The sequence below is a fragment of the Zalophus californianus genome, chromosome 12, assembly GCF_009762305.2.
Source record: "Zalophus californianus isolate mZalCal1 chromosome 12, mZalCal1.pri.v2, whole genome shotgun sequence".
Taxonomy (NCBI): Eukaryota; Metazoa; Chordata; class Mammalia; order Carnivora; family Otariidae; genus Zalophus; species Zalophus californianus.
In genome coordinates this window covers 55,672,512-55,679,064 of record NC_045606.1, presented here as the reverse complement: position 1 = coordinate 55,679,064, position 6,553 = coordinate 55,672,512, and positions in this window count along the sequence as shown.

Here is a 6,553-nt window from a genome sequence, read left to right as displayed (position 1 = left end):
GCTGGCAAGCAAGATGAAAAAGCCATTGAACCTAGGACTGCAAACACCAGCTTTGACTTTTGGGGGGGTGTGCTTAGAAAATAGATTTTTCTAGTGTGCAAATTAACTGTGCCCAAGGCTTATCTTTCTCTTTTTAAAGATTTCCCTTTGGCCACACTGCACTCAGGGCTACGCTAGCTCTTATACTGGAATAGCAGTTCTCAAACAGAGCAATTTTACTCCTCAGGGTACATTTGGCAATGTTTGGAAACATTTTTGGTTGCTGTAACGGGGGGGGGGGGGGTCGGGGAGAGTGGCGAATGATAATAGTGTTTAGTTTGTCGAGGCCAGAGATGCTGCTAAATCTTTTGCAATGCACAGAACGGCTCCCCACACACAAAGTTCTCCAGCCTGCGGTGTCCACAGCACCGAGACTGAGAAGCCTTGTACCAGGGTGGAACAAGGAAAGGTACAACCAGAAGCTGGCGGTGAGTACTGGTGAGACCTGTGGGTTGGTTTTTCTTTCGCGCTGTGCTACTCCTTCCAAGGCACACTCTCCATAGGCAGTTCACAACATGGTTTTTGCTTCTTCAGGGCCAGCTGGAGAGTCTCTCTAGCTCCAGTCTGCTCAAGACTGAGCCTTATGGAATGTAACAAAATCACGTTCACACAAAGGTGATATTCATCACCTTTGCTGTGTTCTGTTGAATAGAAGCAAGTCACAGGTGCCACCTGCACCAGGTGGAGGGCGTTCTACAAAGGTGTGGACACTCAGAGGCAGGAATCATGAGGACCACCCTAGAATCTGTTGGCACACCATATTTTCGCCATGATGGCAGGTGTGGGGTTCTGGGCCGCGTCACCCTGGTTAGGCTGCGGGACGCTGAATGGCAGGAGTGATGGAGCGGCCCGTACTCTCGGCTGGTCGTCACAGTCAGATCAGAGACGGGCAGACACACGGGTGCACAACCGGTTCTAGGTTGTCCATGCCCAGCTCCTCTTCCCAACTGCTGACCAGCAGCTGCCCCAGTCCCACCACCAGAGGCTGACTGAAACCAGCGAGGCAACTGCTGCACAAAGGCCACGGCTTCCCGGCCCCCTTCCCGTGGCTCCCCTTCTTAGCCTGGACTCTGACTTTCTCAGCCTGACTGGCAAGTGGCCCCAACTACACCACCAGCTCTTCATAACTGTGCGAGCTCAATTCTAGAAGTCCGTTCTTCCATAATACTCAAGGGACTGTTCTCCTCTTACCAAACACTGACTGATACAGATAACATCCCACATTATAGTCAGAAGAGGTAAGCATATCCTGTGTGCTAAGTGCTATGGTCAGTAAAATCTAATCTGACAATATACTCCCACTAGAATGTAACCTCTCTGTTTTGTTTACTGATAAAACCCCAGGGTGGAGAATGGCACTTCACATAGAGTGGACAGTCATAAATATTACCTTCATGAATAATGAATGATACTTCTATAATTTGGGTAATATACATATGTATACATGTGTATATTTACGTATACATATACATGCGTGTGTGTGTGTGGGGGTGTGTGTGTGTGTGTGTGTGTGTGTGTGTGTGTAATCTTTCTTATTGCTCATTTTAGCATTTAAACCCTTTCGTGTCTAACTTGGCCCCAACTTATTTTCCTATTCAGAATATCTTTTGGAAAAAGCAGGTTAGATTGTTATCTAAATAGTGCACTGTGATTTCTTTTTTTTAAATTTTTATTTAAATCCCAATTAGTTAACACAGTGTAATATTGGTTTCAGGTGTACAATATAGTAATTTAACCCTTCCATACAACACCTGGTGCTCATCACAAGTGCCCTCCTAATCCCCACCACCTATTTAACCCATCCCCCCACCTACCTCCCTTCTGGTAACAATCACTTTGTTCTTTATAGTTAAGAGTCTATTGTTTTTTTTTCCCCTAGGATCATTTGTTTTGTTTCTTAAATTCCACATAAGAGTGAAATCACATGGTATTTGTCTTTCTCAGACTTATTTCACTTAGCATTATACACTCTAGCTCCATCCATATCATTGCAAATGGCAAGATTTCATTCTTTTTATGGCTGAGCAATATCCCATTGTATGTATATACCACATCTTCTTTATCCATTCATCAGTCAGTGGACATTTGGGCTCTTTCCATAATGTGGCTATTGTTGATAATGCTGCCATAAATAATTAGGGTGCATGTATCCCTTCGATTTAGTATTTTTGTATTCTTTGGGTAAATACGTAGTAGTGCAATTGCTGCATCATAGGGTAGTTCTATTTTTAGCTTTATGAGGAAGCTCCATACTGATTTCCAGAGTGGCTGCACCAGTTTGCATTTCCACCAACAGTACAAGAGGGTTCCCCTTTCTCTACATCCTCGCCAACACCTGCTGTTTCTTATGTTGCTCATTTTAGCCATTCTGACAGGTGTGCGGTCATATCTCATTGTAGTTTTGATTTGCATTCCCTGATGATGAGTGATTTTGAGCCTCTTTTCATGTGTCTGTTGGAGAAATTTTTTAATTAGATTATTTGGGGGGGTGTTGAGTTTTGTAAGTTCTTTATATATTTTGATACTAATAACCCTTCATTAGATAGGTCATTTGCAAATATCTTCTCCCATTCCATAGGTTGACTTTTAGTTTTGTTGATTGTTTCCTTCACTGTGCAGAAGCTTTTTATTTTGATAAGGTCCCAATAGTTTATTTTTGCTTTTGTTTCCCTTGCCTTAGGAGACATACCTAGTAAGAAGGTGCTATGGCCGGTGTGTCAAAGAGGTTACTGCCTGTGTTTTCCTCTAGGATTTTCATGGTTTCTGTCTCACATTTAGGTCTTTAATCCATTTGAATTTATTTTTCTGTACGGTTTAAGAAAGTCGTCCAGCTTCATTCTTCTGCATGGGCTGTCCAGGTTTCCCAACACCATTTGTTGAAGAGACGGTCTTTCCTATTGATTGTCTTTCCTACTGATATCCTTTCCTGCTTTGTTAAAGATTAATTGACCATATGGTTGTGTGTTCATTTCTGGGTTTTCTATTCTGTTCTATTGATCTCTGTGTCTATTTTTGTGTCATACACTGTGATTTCTAATGCCCCAAAAAAAGTTCTCCAAATTTCCTACTGCCATCCAAAGGGTATATGATGTGATATAACATCATATCATATATATATATATTTGCCAATTTTCCTAGAAGATTATCTCTATTTATCCATCTATCTATTCATCTCCTAGGCAAATTGGTTTCTTAGTCAAAGATTATTGTCAGGGCCCTCAATGTATATATTTTTCATGTCTCCTCCAAAGCCCCCATCGCACAGGTGTCTATTCTGCCCCCTTTTTGCTATTTGTTTTCATCACCTCCCATGTCAGATGCTGAGTGCCTTACTTTTAATGGTTAAAAATTATTATTATGCTTTTTTATACTTTAAAAACTATTTTTATTATATTTTATAGTTTTAAAAGATTTCACATGATAAATTTTTCAAAAATCAGTTGATTATTATAAATTTAAAGTCAAACATTTTTCCTGTTTGTATTCAGTGTTAGTCTTTATAAAGAATTTTCTAGAACTGGTAAACAAGGGACATTAGGAGCCTTGGAGACTATCTCCAGCTGCTATAAATCAGTGTACTACTTAAGCAGTAGTCTACCCTGCCTTCCCCATAGGAGGTTCTGAACTGGAAAACAGTTGGGGGCCAAGTTAGGCACCAAAGGTATTTAAACGCTAAAATGAGTAATAAGGAAGGGTATATAACATTTGTGCTATAATAAAATACATAAAGTTTGTAGAAAAATGTAGAAAAATTAGGAAAGAAGGCTAATGAGTATATTTATAGATTTTGACCATAAGCACCATATGTAATGGGAAGGCATTAGCATATAACCTTGAGAGAGACAAAATTTTTGTGTATAGTGGTTTATTAGGAAGAGTATGCCTATTTTGGGGGCAGAAATTACCATTTGCCACTAATTTTTTTGTTGTTGTCTAAATTTAATAAAGTAATAATCTGGGAACATTATTAGAAGAGACCTTAGTGCTCACCTGGTCCCATCCTTTTATTTTGCAGCTGAAATAACTGGGTCCAGAAAAATTAAGGACTTGTTCAGATCATGCTAATGAACAGGGTAGAATCTAGAAGTTGAAAAAGACTTATTATCTCTAAACATTCTCATTGAGTCAAAATTCCTGAGGTGGCCCATTCCATCTTTGATTAATTCATTAATTTGTAGCCTCTTTTAATTTTTGGAGCCCAATCATTAGAACTCAAGGATCTTATCTATGAATAAGAAAAACTGATCGTTTTTGGTAGTTCTGTCCTTCTCATTGAGTAATGTATTTGGTATCAGTGGGTTTTATTTTAATTTTTTTGTGCGGGTACACATTTTTGGACACTACAAGATCATATAACATTTTATAAGAACTCTATAACATCATTCCACTTCTCTTTATATACCTTGGTTTTCTTTTATGCAATAGTTGAAAGGAAACAAGAAAACCAACTCCTTTATGGTAGCATCAAAAAATACTTAGAAATAAATTTAAGACAAGAAGTATACAACTTAAATGGTTGAAAACTGCAAAATATTGTTGAAATAAATTAAAGAAGACCTAAATAAGTGAAAAGACAGTCCGTGTTCTTAGAGCAAAAGACTTAATATTGTTAAGATGGCAGTATTCCCAAATTGATCTACAGGTCTGTATCATTCCTCCCACAATTCGAGATGACCTTTTGCAGAAATGAAAGTTGATCCTAAAATTCGCATGAAAATGCAAGGGACCCAGAATATCCCAAACAATCCTGAAAAAGGAGAACCAACTTGAAAAACTCACATTCCTTAATTTTAAACTTACTACAAAGCTACATAATCAAGACACTGTGGTACTGACATAATGATAGATATATAGATAAATGGAATAGAATTGAGAGTACTGACATAACCCCTCACACTTATGGTCAGTTTGTTTTCAACAAGGGTACCAGGACAATCTAATGGTGAAAAACAGTCTTTTCAACAAATGGTTCTGGGAAAACTGGATATCCATATGTAAGAGATGAAGTTGTACATCTTCCTTACACCATGTACAAAAATTAACTCAAAATGGATCAGAGACCTAAGGTCAGGTTAAAAAAATATAAAAAAATATAAAAATATAAAGCTCTTAGAAAATTTAGGGGTGGGGGCACCTGGGTGGCTCAGTCGTTAAGTGTCTGCCTTCAGCTCAGGTCATGATCCCAGGGTCCTGGGATCGAGCCCTGCATAGGGCTCCCTGTTCAGCGGGAAGCCTGCCTCTCCCTCTCCCACTCCCTTTGCTTGTATTCCCTCTCTCGCTGTCTCTCTCGCTGTCAAATAAATAAAATCTTAAAAAAAAAAAATTTAGGGGTAAAACTTTGTGACCTTGAGTCAAACAAAGTCTTCTTAAATATGACACCAAAAGCACAAGTGACAAAAGAAAAAATAGATAAATTGGACTCCATCACAATTAAAATCTTTCATACTTCCAAGAATACCATCAAGAAAGTGAAAAGAATGGAAGAAAATATCTGCCAATGATGTAGCTGATAAGGGACTTGTATTCAGAATAAAGAACTCTTACATCTCAATAACACAAAAAAACCTACCAGATTGAATGATTGGCAATGAATCTGAATAGATATTTCTCCCAAAAGAAATGCAAATGGCCAATAAACAAATGAAAAGATGTTCAACATTGTTAGCCATCAAGAGAAAAAAACAATCAAAACCACAAGACACCACAGCATACGTACTAGGAGGGCTATAATCAAAAGACAACCAACATCAAATGTTGGTGAGGGTGTAGAAAAATTGGAACTCTCTCATACAGTGCTGGTGGATGGTGTCACCACTTTGGAAAAGTCTGGAAGTTGCTCAAAAGGTTGAGCATAAAGTCACCATATTATCCAGTGATTCCACTCCTAGGTATATATCCAAGAGATATTAAAATCACATATCCATACAAAAATGTGTGCACGAGTGTTCAGAGAAGCACTGTTCATAACAGCCAAAAAGTGGAATTGCCCACTGTCTATAAACTGATGAATGGACAAATATAATGTGGCATATCCATGCAGTGGAATATTATTCAACTATAAAAAGAATGAAGTACTGATATGTGCTACTACATGGATGGACCTTGAAACAGTGTACTAAATGAAAGCAGCCAGGCACCAAAAAACCACATATTATGATTCCACTTATATGTAATGCCCAGAATGGGCAAATCTATAGAGACAGAAAGTCAATTAATTGTTGCCTAGGGATGGGGGATTGGAGCTTAGTGAGGAATGGCTGCTAATCTATATAGGGTTGCTGTGTGGGGTGATGAAAATGTTCTAAAATTTTAATGCGGTGATTGTTGCACAACTCTGTGAAGTTACCAAAGACCTTCAAATTATATACTTTAAGCAGATGAATTGTATGGTTTGTGAATTATATCTTGATAAAGCTGTTACTTTATATAGGGTATACATACACATATATATGCTTTATATATTTTTAGTTACACAAATTATATATATTTTTATATTAAAAACTGATATACAGTA